This window comes from Zalophus californianus, chromosome 2 (assembly GCF_009762305.2).
Source record: "Zalophus californianus isolate mZalCal1 chromosome 2, mZalCal1.pri.v2, whole genome shotgun sequence".
NCBI classification, from domain to species: Eukaryota; Metazoa; Chordata; class Mammalia; order Carnivora; family Otariidae; genus Zalophus; species Zalophus californianus.
This window is the reverse complement of record NC_045596.1, coordinates 68,824,346-68,839,202: the sequence shown is the minus strand read 5'-3', so window position 1 is coordinate 68,839,202 and position 14,857 is coordinate 68,824,346. Positions and strand designations below refer to the sequence as shown.

Here is a 14,857-nt window from a genome sequence, read left to right as displayed (position 1 = left end):
ATGAGCTGCTGGGTCACAGGGGCAGCTGAGGCAGCAGACTCGGAAGGTTTAGAAGCAGCGGCTATAAACTATCATGCATGGAAGTGCTCAATGTTTTGACAACCACTCTTCCTGTATCAGCATATGCTGCTGAATTTCAGTACTCAGTAAATTCCACTTTGTAAAATTTGAGAACAGATAACAAAAAATCATAACAAACCACAAACACTAAATTAAGATCGCTCTTTTTCACTGATCATTCACTTTTTCTCTGCAGCAATCTTTTTTTTAAAGATTTTATTTATTTATTTGACAGAGAGAGACACAGCTAGAGAGGGAACACAAGCAAGGGGAGTGGGAGAGGGAGAGGGAGAAGCAGGCTTCCTGCGGAGCAGGGAGCCGGACATGGGGCTCGATCCCAGGACCCTGGGATCATGACCTGAGCGACTGAGCCACCCAGGCACCCCTCTCTGCAGCAATCTTAATCATTTTGTGACTCCTTTGTTTCTCCCTCTATACACAGGATTCCTCTCATAGTCCTTATTCCATCTCTTGCTGACCCTCAAAATAAAATTTTAAAAGATATTAAAAAGAAATCAGTTAAGATTATATTGCAGTCCAGAAAAGAAGATGCAGAAAAGGGCATAGTCATCTTGAGTCGTTAGCTGTATTTTAAGCTGTGTACAGGCAGGGGAAAGCATAAGGCTTGGCAGAGAAGAGCTCGTGAAGTGTTTTGAGCTCAACTGATATTCTAGAGGACACACAGGAGCATATTAGAAAACCAAGAAAAAAGATTTTAAAAAATTAAACATAGACTCAGGGATCTGTGGGAAAATATCAAGCAGATTAATGTGCATATGATTTTACTTTCAGAAGGAGGAAATAGAACAAAATAAATAATTGATCATGAAATTGATTGCTATGGATGGGCTAACGTCCATTATCTTGCTATTTCTTTTCCATTTGCTCCATCTGTTCTTTGTTTTTTTGTCTTCTTTTCCTGTTTTCCTTTGGATTAAGAAAGTTTAGTTTTTTATTCCATTTTATCTCCTCTCTTGTTCTTTTAGTTTTACTTCTTTGTTATTTAGTTAGTTGCTCTAGAAATTACAGTATTAATTTTTAACTTATCACAACCATATGCCTTTTCCTGTAAAGTGAAAGAAAATTTTAATGATAAACTTCCATTTACCCCAATTAAAAATGGTCAAAATTTTATATAGACACTTCACAGAAGAAGTTATATCAACAGAGAATAGGCACATTAAAATATGCTCAACAGTATTAGTCACCAGGGAAATGCAAAGTAAAAGCACAATGAGACATCACTACATACCCACTAGAATGGGGGAAAAAATTAAAGATTTTCAGTGCCAAATGTTGACCAGGATGTGGAACACCCAGAATTGTCATACATTGTTGGTGGGAATACAAAATGGACAATAATTTTGAAAAACTGTTTAGCAATTTCTTGTAAAGTTAAATATATTCCCACCCTATGACCCAGCAATTCCACTTCTAAGTATTTTACCAGTAGAAAAAAATATGCATCTACAAAAAGATCTGTGTACGCTTGTTCTCAGCAGTTTCATTCATGATGGTACAAACCTTAAATATTCTATATCTTGATAACGGTGTGGTTACCAGGGAGTATGCATTTGTCAAATTCATTGAACTTACAATGTGCATTTCAATGAAAGTAAACTCCTATCTTATTTTTAAAATAAAAAAAAAAAATGAACTGGCAATAAATAGCTTAAAAAGATCAGCACATTGGGGCACCTGAGTGGCTCAGTCGTTAAGCGTCTGCCTTCGGCTCAGGTCATGATCCCGGGGTCCTGGGATCGAGCCCCACATCAAGCTCCCTGCTCAGCAAGGAGTCTGCTTCTCCCTCTCCCACTCCCCCTGCTTGTGTTCCTGCTCTCTCTCTCTGTCATAAATTAACTAATTAATTAAATTTAAGAAAAGGCCAGCATATTTATTACTCCCACTTAGAAGTGAGTGAACCATGCTAAACTAAGGAACAAATGTTTATTAAATGCCTATGGTTATATCATTTTTTTGATTTGGAGATCTTTACCTATCCCAGAGTTCAACTACATTTTACTCTTTCTGGTCCCATCTGAGTGCCGTCTTGTTCTTTATACGAATGAATGACTCTAGTCAAAACTCTCAAGTCAATTTGTAACACATCAACAATACCGCATGAGAATCCATATCTCAGCATCATATGAAGATAAACAGAAAAGTGACTTTAACAAACCCAGACGTAAAAATCCTACTCAATCCTGAACCCTTCCAACATGAGGAAATGAAGTATCCCTTTGCCATAGGTTATTTAATTTGCAGTGGGAAAATAAAATCATGACAGCAATCTCCATAGTGTTTCACACCCGAGCAATGATAACAATAACCTTTGATGCTCACAAGATAATATGTCACTTTCCAAAATAGTCTCTAATCACAAAACCCTGTATAGGCAAGAGGCATGAATATTCTCCACAGCTACTCCTGCCAATTTTCCCAGCATCACTGGGGCTCAGGAATTCTGTTGTGAGCATCTTGGTGTTGATTAGCAAGAGCAGTAAACATATATAATCTTTCTATCCTAGTGGTGCAATCATGATCAGAAGCAGTGGTTTCCTTTCAAGAGTGAGACTTTCCTACCCTGGATATCTTGCTAAACTAGTTTTTTCTCTGACTGCTGATATTTGTACCACATCTTTAACATAAGTATGACAAAGAATGCATTTTTTTCAATAAGCAGAGAAATAACAGATAGGATCTACCACAACTTTTAAAATCCTTACATTATCTATATTGTAGAAAGCAGCCCAAAACTTCCTCCTCTCTGGTCTTGTTGCAATAAAATAATTGATTCTACTCAGGAAATGCTTTGTAGCTAATGAACACAAAACAAAAATATTCTCTGCAGTCTTAAACCGTATGTCTTTAAAAATAATTTTAAAAACCTCCAAGAAGTTAATATTAATAGGAAATATTGCACATTCTAAGAAGGTGCCTAATGAAGTGGAATGTCACCTAAAAAGACCAGCAACTGCCAACAGAAGATTTCCTAGATGGTTGTTCTCTGCGGTCAGTTTACTGAAGGCATAAACTGTGCAGAATACTTGCATTTGTGACCACAAATGGAATAATCAGGTTCTCAGGATCATACCAGTATAACAAAGATCTCAGATACTAAAATGACAATTTGGCCAAATCAGAACCTTCTTCCCCACTAACCAAGCTAATAACAATACAAATTATCATAAATTTGTCTACCAAAATGATTCAGAACAGGGGAGTTAGTTGAGAAGATCCAGCTCTGAAGTGAAGGATAGATTTACCGCTATTATTTCTTCATGAATTCATTCAGTAAATTTAGCGGGTGCCTACTATGGGCCAGTAAACAAAAAATGTACAGTTCTGCTCTCGTGAAGCTTATCATAAGAGACACATACCTACTTGGCCAAGCCACTGGATACTGCTTAGATGGGCACTGCTAACATGCGCTCCTTTAATGGTCCTACTCAGTGCATGCTGAGCATTTCACTGAGGAAGTTTCCTCACCGCAGTTACAATTTCATTCCCCTACTTTCTCCTATAAATGACTCTGTCCACTTCATTTATTGGTGTTTTAGTTGTTCCTTTACTCGGTTACATATTTGCTCTTACAGTCACATTTTTATATTTGGACTCGATCAGCTGAACTCTCAGAGGAAGCTAAATTTTCTAAGTCTTGGAAGATAATTCATTAGGTTCCATATCCTGGCACCAAAACAAGGGTCGGTTTTCCACACCATATAAATTAACCATGTATTTCTATCTTTTTTTGTCATTATCTTTACCAACCTTGACAAACATTAGACTACAGATTCCTTTTTTTTTTTATATAAAAAAGGCAGATTTTCTTTTCAGGCATTAAACTATACACCACCTGACATAGTTCAGTTACAAAAGAACCTTCATTCTTGGATGATAGCTTCATTTGATTCCTCTCTTTGCTTGCTTGCGGGTCGCAGCAGGAAGCTGAGTATCACTGAATCTGAAAACAGTTTCCATGTTAGGGACCTATAGCATGCATGGAGAGTCTTGAAATCATCTCTTCTTGAATAATATTACTTGGTTATGGTTGGAACTTTCATGCGCTACTTCCCAAAGAGTGTTCATATGGGCAGGCATTTATATTGTGCAACCTAATCACTACGGCTGGTTTGATGACTTGGCAGACAGAGGTAATAACACTATAATCACAGCCTGATTGCACCACCCTTCATTGCCTTCACAGCAGTACTCTGCACCAATTCATCATTTCCTTTCAAAAGAGGGTCTTTGCTGCTTTGTTTTGATAGGATCTTAAAAGTCTGGCTATTTTCCAACAAATTAGGAGTGGAGATTTGAATTATCCTTTTGATAATAAATGACAGGACCAGTCTTATAATATGAAAGAGTCTTTCTCCTGGAAAGAACTGTGCTTCCTCTCCATATTTGAAAAATTAATGTTCCTTTCTCCAAATCTCATTCTTCAGCTATTACATTAAAGGAAAAGACACTGGAAAGTAAGATTAGGAAAAGTTGTTTTCATTTGTGATCAGATACCGTAGGGATTTCTTAGGGTCTTTCTAGGAATAGGAGGGAGGATTTGGGGGAGTGGGCAGTGGGGGGAGGGGGAAATTAATGGATTTCACTGGAGTTGGCCAGCCTCAATTACAACCAGGGGCAGCTTTGACTCCAGGGGCATATTTGTCTTGAAAATGATGAGGCTAAGCTTCAAAGACCCTCATTTGCAAAGAACCCTAACAATGTGTTCACATGGTCATATGTTTTGTAAAACATGAAAAAGTAGGGAAAAAAATGACCATAATTAATTAAGGCCTCTGTCTCTTTCACTCTCAATTCCCTGGTGTTAAGTGGCAGTTAAGGAGTTATATAAAGTTAAGGAGAAATTTGGGGAAAGATTTTGTTTAGGTGTAGCAGGATATCTGTCTAAGCTTTAAGCTACCTTGTGCGTGGTTGAGTTATTGCTAGCTATCTAGTGCAGGGATAACTTCCAGGAATGCTCCCATCACTCAACAGTGCCAAGTCACTAGCATCAACCAAAGGTGTAAGGCCAAGATGCTACCATGATATGAATATGTCCTATGGAAAGCACCAGAGCTTGAAATGTACAAAGCCAGAAATTTTGTAGAAAATTTCTTCCATCAACAGCCATGTAAACACTTAGAAAATTTAGCTTGTCTTCTGAGAGTTAGCTATCAAGTCCAAATATAATAAATGTGACTGTAAGAGCAAATATGTAACTGAGTAAAGGACAAAAACTTACTACGCTTGGGGCGCCTGGGTGGCTCAGTCGTTAAAGCTTGCCTTCAGCTCAGGTCATGATCCAAGGTCCTGGGATCGTGCCCCACATTGGGCTCCCTGCTTGGCGGAAGCCTGCTTCTCCCTCTCCCACTCCCCTTGCTTGATTCCTCTCTTGCTGTGTCTCTCTCTCAAATATATAAAATAAAATCTTAAAAAAAAACTTCCTATGCTTAGTCTAGAGCACAAACTCTACACTTGTAGAGAGAGGCAGAGAGGGAGAGAGACAATCAATCAATCAATCAATCTATAGATACAAAATCAGATAGGGACACTTTTTTTTATGTTCAGGTAGCCACTGTATAGTACATCATTAGTTTTTGATAGTGTTCAACCATCCATTAGTTATGTATAACACCAAATAAGCAAGGATGAATAGGAAGGTTGAATTTTTAAGTAGGATGATGTGAAAATAAAGTACCATTTGCTCCACAATTTCATAACAATGATATGGAGTATGCCAAGAATCAACATTTATTAAGTACAATGGGTTAGGCACTACTTAGACACAACTGTGAACTATGTATGAATAATCCTTGTTCTAATGGAGCTTCCAGAAGAGAGGGTTATACAGCCAGTAAACAAGCAATTGTAATTGGGCACATCATGTACGATGGTGTGTGGCAGTTCAAGGAACAACTCACTTGACTTAAAGGATAGTGAGACTCTTCCTCACAGAAAAACTTCTATGCCAAAATCTAAAGGACATGTAGGAGTTATCAAAAATGAGGTGAAAGGGAGGAAGGAGACTGCTTCAAGTATAATGAACAAGATGCAATGGCCAGAGGCTGGAGAGAATATGTCCTGTGCAGGAACTGAAATGCGCTTAGTAAAAAGCATAAGACAAAAAAATGAGATTAAAGAGAAAGCAGGCTCCATTCAGACCAAAGCTTCATAAAGGAAAGGATTTTGGACTTCTGAAGTTTTCAGCAGGGACAGCAGGATATAATCATAAGATTCATATTGCATTGTTACTATTTCAGTATAGTTGGCATACAATGTTATATTAGTTTCAGGTGTACAACATGTGATTCAACAATTCTATTTGTTACAACAGTGTTCACCACCATAAGTGTAGTTACCATCTGTTACATACATTATTACTTATTATTGACTATTACCCTACACTGTACTTTTAATCTCATGATTTTTTATATTATAAATGGAAGCTTGTACCTCTTAACCCCTTCATCTATTTTGTGCATTCCCCACTAACATCCCTCTGGCAACTGCTAGTTTGTTCTCTGTGTTTATGAGTCTGTTTCTGTTTTTGCTTGTTTGTTTGTTCATTTGTTTTGTTTTTTAGATTCCACATATAAGCTAAATCATATGGAATTTATCTTTCTCTGACTTATTTTACTTAACATAATACCCTCTATGTCTATCTGTGTTGTCACAATACAAGATATTATTCTTTTTTATGGTCGGGTAATATTCACATATACATATATACCACTGTAAATATATATACATATGTATTTTTATTATAAATATTAATAATGTTATAAATTTTAATATATAATATATATTTGGGTAAATACCTAGTAGTGGCATTATGGGATATATGGTATTTCTATTTTTAATACAAGGATAAGAATATATGAATTATATTTTTAAAGAAATTCCCCTGGCTTTCATGTGGAAGAAAGAGTAGAAGAATGCAATACTAGAGGAAAAGAAATCAGCAAGAAAATTAAGTATTAAAATACTTTCCTGCACAAAAAGCTGAAATATTTGCCACTTTGCTGAAATAACTAAGTATGTAATGCAATAATAAGAAAATTGAACCAAGGGGTGCCTGTGTGGCTCAGTCGGTTTAAGCGTTTGCCTTCCTCACGTCACGATCTCAGGGTCCCGGGATCGAGCCCCACATCAGGTTCTCTGCTCAGCAGGGAGTCTGCTTTCTCCTCTCACTCTCCATCTGTGCTCTCTCTCAATAAATAAATAAAATCTTTAAAAAAATAGAGAGAGAGTTCTCTTCTCCCTCTCCCCCTCTACCACTTGTGCATTTTCTCTCTCTCTCAATAAATCTTGAAAGAAATAAAGAAAGAAAGAAAGAAAGAAAGAAAGAAAGAAAGAAAAAGAAAGAAAGAAAGAAAGGAAAGAAAAAAAAAAAAAAAAAAAAATAAAAAAGAAAAAAAAAAAAAAAAAAAAAGAAAGAAAGAAAGAGAGAAAAAAGAAAGAAAGAGAAAAAGAAAGAAAGAAAGAAAGAAAGAAAGAAAAGAAAGAAAAGAAAAAAGAAGAAAGAAAGAAAAAAAAGAAAGAAAGGAGAAAGAAAGAAAGAAAGAAAGAAAAAGAAAAAGAAAAAGAAGAAAGAAAGAAAGAAAGAGAAAGAGAGAGAGAGAGAGAGAGAGAGAGAGAGAGAGAGAGAGAGAGAGAAAGAAAGAAAGAAAAAAAAGAAAGAAAGAAAGAAAGAAAAAAAAGAAAGAAAGAAAGAAAGAAAGAAAGAAAGAAAAGAAAGAAGAAGAAAAGAAAGAAAGAAAGAAAAAGAAAAGAAAGAAAGAAAAAGAAAGAAAGAAAGAAAAAGAAAAAGAAAACTGAACCAAGAAGAAAGGCTTGGGATGCAAGAACCAAGAGTAAACAAAGAAACTGCTAAATATGGGGCACCTGGGTGGCTCAGTCAGTTAAGCATCTGCCTTCAGCTCAGGTCATGATCTCAAGGTCCTGGGATGGAGCCCCGCGTCAGGCTCCCTGCTCGGCAGGAAGCCTGCTTCTCCCTCTCCCTCTGTGCACTTTCATTCTCTCTCTCACTCTCAATTTCTCTCAAATAAATAAATAAAATCTTTTTTAAAAACTGCTAAATATGATGGAAATTTAAATAAATATTAACTGTTAAAATGCTACTCATAATCACTGATTATAGGGAATCAGAAAACAGGATACAACTAAAATCTGCCACAATGATAGCACTGAAGTTGAAAGATGGAAGGTCAGAGTTAAAGCATTTAACTTCCTTACACTGGGAGAGGGGTAGAGCTCTTGGTCCACTTTCTCACTTGTTAAATGTACATGTTATAAAGTAAGAATAATCACTAACATAAGAGAAATTGAATGCATGAATTGCCAACCAATAAATCAGTAAGGAAAATTTCATCTGTAGAAGATGCAGGCAGCATCTCCTCTGGGTTCTACAACTAACTTGGGGAAGTTCCCCCTGACATTCCCCATTGTATGGCTCCAAGTAGTCGCCCTACACCACTGCATCCAACTTACAACCTCAAATCTTAATTTCAACGCTTTTTGAAAACCTAAACAAAAACAGACAAAAAGAAAAAGAGGAAAAAAAATCTTCTTAACCATCTATTTCTCTTCCCTAATGATCACCGAAAATAATCAATAACAAATGGCAAATAGTCAAAAGATGGGTAGTGTAGATTAAATGAAAATGAAACAGAAGAACAAGAACATTCCCCAAGGTGAGTAATACCTTAATGATCAAGAACTGATTGTACTATTTATTTTCATTGTTTGACAGTCACAGTAGGCATTGCTGTCTTTATTTCATGAATGACTCAACTGAGGTAAAACAAGATCACACAATTTTCCTGCAATAGAACCAGAAACTTCATAATCTGTAAATCAGACTCATAATCTCTAAATTTATAATCTAGCTTTCTATCTTGAGCATAGCCTCAGTTATAAGATCTAAAAACACTGATTCATTCTCTCATTGCTCTGAATTTTTAAATTCAAACACTTTTTCTATTTCAAGTATTGGATTACGTTCTAGGATTCCAGAATTTTTTGTTAAGTGCTTTTTTGCTGCTAGGTTATCCAGCTTCAGCTTTTTACATGAAGAAGTCTTAGAGTTAATTTAGCAAAATCTTAAATATTCTAAAGAAAACAAACCAAGCTGATCTTTGACTTACTCTTGCATTCTTCAATTCTTTCTATAAATTGTGACCCCAGATTGGCTATGGAATTACTGGGAGGCATAAGGAATTCTCAGCGCACCCTTTTATTTTTCCCTACTCCTGAGAGGTACAAAAGGAAAACTTAAAACTAGCTAAAACCAGTGTCCTAAAGACTCACCAAAACCTTCTACCACATTACAGGACAAACGACCTTATTCTGACATCTTTACAAACGGCCAAACACAGCTCTCTAGCAGAACTCACTTAATCAAGGGCAGACATGTAATAACATTAAAAAATGGAAGAACCATTCCCTTACAACTTTCACCTGAAGAGTCAAAAATTATTCTTTGTCATTTGATATATGAATCAATATGGATAGGACTTTGGTCAAACATTAAGACATTTATGAGACAGCCTCAAAAACTCTTCTAAAGAACTTTGATAACATATTATAATACCCTAAAGGGTATTATGCTAAGCAAAATAAGTCAGTCAGAGAAAGACAAATACCATATTATTTCACTCATATGTGGTATTTAAGAAACAGAACAGACGCACATGGGGGGGGAGAAAAAAAAGAGAGGGAGACAAACCTTAAGAGACTCTTAAAAACAGAGAACAAACTGAGGGTTGATGGAAGGAAGTGGGTGGGGGGTTGGCTACATGGATGATGGGTATTAAGGAGGGCACTGGTTATGATGAGCACAGGATGTTGTACATAAGTGATGAACCACTGAATTCTACTCCTGAAACCAATATTGCACTGTATGTTAACTAACTAGAATTTAAATAAAAAATTTGAAAAGAAAAATAAATAAATAAGTAAATAATCATGATGGAATTTAAAAAAAGTTTCAGCTTTCATAAAAAAACAAAATAGCAGTAAATCTGATTAGGTTTTACCTGAGGTTTCTCACTGAAGTTTTACCTGAGAAGGTTACATTTGTAAAATATTTAAAGAAAACCCAAATACCAAAATACTTATTCATAACTCAATTACATTCTCATGATAATAACTTTAATCAAAAGTATATGTGAAATTATTAAAGAAAAACTGTCAAAGATATAAGTATAAATTTTTCAAATAAATAATATATTCAGTCATAAAATGTGTGCCTCAGAATTGGTGGTGACTAGATTTATTCTATTACATTATACAAGTCCCATCGCCATTGTACTTTAAAATGTGAATAATAGGGGCACCTGGGTGGCTCAGTCAGTTGAGCGTCTGCCTTGGGCTTAGGTCATGATCCCAGGGTCCTGGGATCGAGCCCCACATCGGGCTCCCTGCTCAGTGGGGAGCCTGCTTCTCCCTCTCCCTCTGCTCTTGTGCTTTCTCTCACTCTCTCTGTCCAATAAATAAATAAAATCTTTAAAAACAAATAAAATAAAATGTGAATGATACTGATTTATTAAATAATTATTTTCTCTTTTTTTTTTAAAGATTTTATTTATTTATTGGACAGAGAGAGACAGCGAGAGCAGGAACACAAGCAGGGGGAGTGGGAGAGGGGAAGAGGCAGGCTCCTGCTGAGCAGGGAGCCTGATGTGGGACTCGATCCCAGGACCCTGGGATCATGACCTGAGCCGAAGGCAGACGCTTAACGACTGAGCCACCCAGGGCAATGATTATTTTCTCTTATAATCAAAAAATACAGTATAGATTAAACCAGAAGGTAGGGAACTTACCTTTGCTTTTCTTCAAAATACTATAAAAGTATGTGGAATTTAAGAAACAAAACAGAGGACCATAGAGGAAGAGAGGAAAAAATAAAACAAGACAAAACCAGAGAGGGAGACAAACCATAAGAGACTCTCAATCCTAGGAAACAAACTGAGCATTGCTGGAGGGGAGGGGGGTGGGGGGATGGGGTAACTGGGTGATGGACATTAAGGAGGGCACGTGATGTAATGAGCACTGGGTATTATATAAGACTGATGAATCACAGACCTGTACCTCTGAAACCAACAATACATTATATGTTAATTAATTGAATTTAAATTTAAAAATGTTTAAAAAAATAAAATTACATTAAAATGTAAAATACTTTACTAATTAAAAAATAATAAAACTTAAAAATTAAAAAAAGTCATTCCACGGTGTCTGTATGTTCCATAGTGTCTTCTGGAGCATAAGCAGCCTAAAGGAATCTCATGCAAACACAACTCTTATGGTTTACACGTGTATTGATATATGTGTGTGGCTGTGTGTGTCTGTGTGTGTGTCTATCTGGACATTCCTGCAGTGGATGTGATCTTTTACAATAAACTTAGAGAAAAAAGTGACAAATGTAAGCAAACATTAATTATAAATAAAGGGCATGATAAAAATCAGAATTTTCCTTTAAAAACGAAAAATTACTCAGTAAATGATGTTGGAAAAACTAATACACACGTAGAAAAAAAAGGAACACTGACCTTATGCCATATACAAAAATTGGCTCAAAATTAATCAAAGAAATAAAAGTAGGAATTGAAATTATAAAACTGAGAAGAAAACAAAGGGGAAAGCTTCATGGTATTGGATTTGACAATGATTTATTGGAGATGACACCACAAGCCCAGGCAACAAAAGAAAAAATAAGTAAATGGATTTCATCAAAATTATAAGCTTTTGTGCATCAAAGGATCCTATTAACAGAGTGAAAAGACAGCCCACAGAATTAAGAAAATATATGCAAATTGGGTATTTGATAAGGGATTAACATCCAGAATATATGAAGAATTCCTACAACTCAAAAACAAAAAACAAACAGCCCAATTCAAAAATGGGCAAAGGACTTAAATAAACAGACATTTCTCTAAAGAAGATATACAAGTAGGCAATAAGCACAGGAAAAACTGTTCAACAGCAGTTCAACAGTTTTGCAAAACAAAACCAAAATGAGATACAACTTTATACACCTTAGGATAGCTATTATAAAAAAAAAAAAAAAAAACAGAAAATAACAAGTGTTGGCAAGGATGTGCAGAAATTGGAAGCTTGTGCGTTGCTGATGAGAATGTAAAATGGTGCAGCCACTGTGCAAAATGATATGATCATTCCTCAAAAAAAATAGAATTACCATATAATACAGCAATTCACTTCTAAATATATGCCCATAAGAACTGAAAGCAGGTTGGGCGCCTGGGTGGCTCAGTTGGTTAAGCGACTGCCTTCGGCTCAGGTCATGATCCTGGAGTCCTGGGATCGAGTCCCACATCGGGCTCCCTGCTCAGCGGGGAGTCTGCTTCTCCCTCTGACCCTCTTCCCTCTCGTGCTTTCTATCTCTCATTCTCTCTCTCAAATAAATAAATAAAATCTTTAAAAAAAAAAAAAAAGAACTGAAAGCAGGTTAAAATAAATATATGTACACCCATATTCATAGCAGAATGGTTCACAATAGCCAAAAGGTGAAAGCAACCCAAGTGTCCATTGTTAGATGAAGACATGCATAAAATGTGGTATATTCAGCCTTTAAAAGGAAGAAAATTCTGACACATGCTACAACATGAATGAACCTAGAAGACATCATGCTAAGTGAAATAAGCCAGCCATAAAAGAACAAATATTATGTGATTACGCTTCCATGAGGCACCTAGAGTAGTCAGATTTATAGAGACAAATTAGAATGGTGATTGTAAGGTTGGGAGGTTGGGGGTAAAGGGGGAGCAGGGAGGGAGGAATGGGGAGTTAGTGTGAAATGGGTACAGAGTTTCAGCTGGGGAAGATGAAGTTCTGGAAATGGATGGTGATAATTATTGCACAACAATGTGAATATACTTAATGCCATAGAATTGTACACTTAAACATGTACAGTTAAAATGGTAAATTTTATGTTATATTTAACCACAATTTTAATAATTAATTTTTTTTACCCATAGCAAAATCATATCTGCAGCATTTTTAAATCATGGATTTTCATTTTTGCTTTCATATCTGAGATCACTAGGGCTATGACAAGGGACAAATCTATTCCTCTATCCCCCCGCACATAAACTCTGCAAATTACGAAATAGTCCAATCTGAAAAACTGTTTAAAATAAAGGAAGCTTAAACCTGCAATCCCAGGATGCGTTCTCCCACAGGAAGTTTGCACTGTTTCTTCGAAGTTTTAAAATCCCGCACAGTATTCACCACCTCACTATATATGCTGTTGTCATCTTTTCCCCCAAATGGAACAATTTCATCTGTATTGAGTGAAGAACTTTCCTTCTTCTAAGAAATTGCATTATAAGCACTTGCAGCCTCTCTCCTCACTTTGATGTTGTGCAGATTCAAATAGGCCTGCAACCTGCAAAGCTAGGCGTAGTTTGCAGCAATAATCTCATCAACCTCGCTTTCACCATGCTTGGCCTTTAGTTCTTCCAACAAACTCCGAGCTGTCTTCTGAATGTACATGAAGCTAAAAAACATTCAACTTTGATGCTGATCCTCTTGCTTCACAATCAAAAGCTTTTGGGGCGTCTGGGTGGCCCAGTCAGCTTAGCGTCTGCCTTTGGCTCAGGTCATGATCCTGGAGTCCCAGGATCAAGCCCCGAATCAGGCTCCCTGCTCACTGCTTCTCGCTCTGCCCTTCACCCAGCTTGTGCTCTCTCTCTCACTCCCGAAGTTTTCAATTCTGACAGTCGCTCTTCCTACTATCCCTGGCATGGGCCCAGCCCTTTTCACAAAGAATAGATGATCAATTCCTGATTGCTTCTCCTGTGAATTGATTCATCTTATATACTGTATTTACATGGAATGGTTATCTTTTATTTTTTATTTTTGTCACTTTTGATCTTTACCATTTATCCCTCTTCTTACCAGTACTCACACAGTCAATATGATAAACTTAAATGCCATTAAATGCCAGCCAGGTACAGGCATTTAAAATGAATAGGCTATATATATAAAAGAGATGGCTGGAGTTTTATAGCAAAACCTTTAGGTACTTGGTTCACCTAAAAGGACACAAATTGAACAAAGAGAAAAATAAAAACGCTGAGTTAGTGCTCGCTTTGACAGCACATACACTAAAATTGGAACGATACAGAGAAGATTAGCATGGGCCCTGTGCGAGGATGACACGCAAATTCGTGAAGCGTTCCATATTAAAAACAAAACAAAAACACCGAGTTGACAAAATAAAACAGTTTGTAGTCCAAGGGCCACCAGTTAATGACTAATACCTTACAGGAAACAGCAAAACACAGCCAAAACTAAAATGACTATAGACGACTTACTAAAATTATTTGCTGCTGGTGAGCAGAATGCAAACTGTTTGCTCTAGAGCATAGCTCTGTTCGTAACTATGGAAGTTCTAAACCGACTATAAATTAAAAAATCACTGGAAGAACATGATCACCACAGGGGGCGCCTGGGTGGCTCAGTTCAGCTCGGGTCATGATCCTGGAGTCCCGGGATTGAGTCCTGCATCGGGATCCCTACTCAGTGGGGAGTCTGCTTCTCCATCTGACCCTACCCCCTCTCATGCTCTCTCTCTCATTCTCTGTCTCTCAAATAAATACATAAAATCTTAAAAAAAAAAAAAATCACCACAGGGGAACAAGTTAAAAAAAAAAAAAACAACAACAACTTGGTAACTGCAGAAAGGTGGTAAAAATGTCATAGATCAGCAATATTTTTTATATTTCTCAGCCTAATTTTATTCTAAACTGGATAATATATTTGTCTGGACACA

General features: G+C 36.5%; 1 non-coding gene across 1 annotated transcript; it reads left to right on the top strand.

Moving 5' to 3' along the window:
* The first annotated feature begins 14,165 nt into the window (after nucleotides 1–14,165).
* Nucleotides 14,166–14,272, top strand: LOC113926041. The gene has a single exon (XR_003521127.1). It is a non-coding gene; the product is annotated as a U6 spliceosomal RNA (small nuclear RNA).
* The last annotated feature ends 585 nt before the right edge of the window (nucleotides 14,273–14,857 follow it).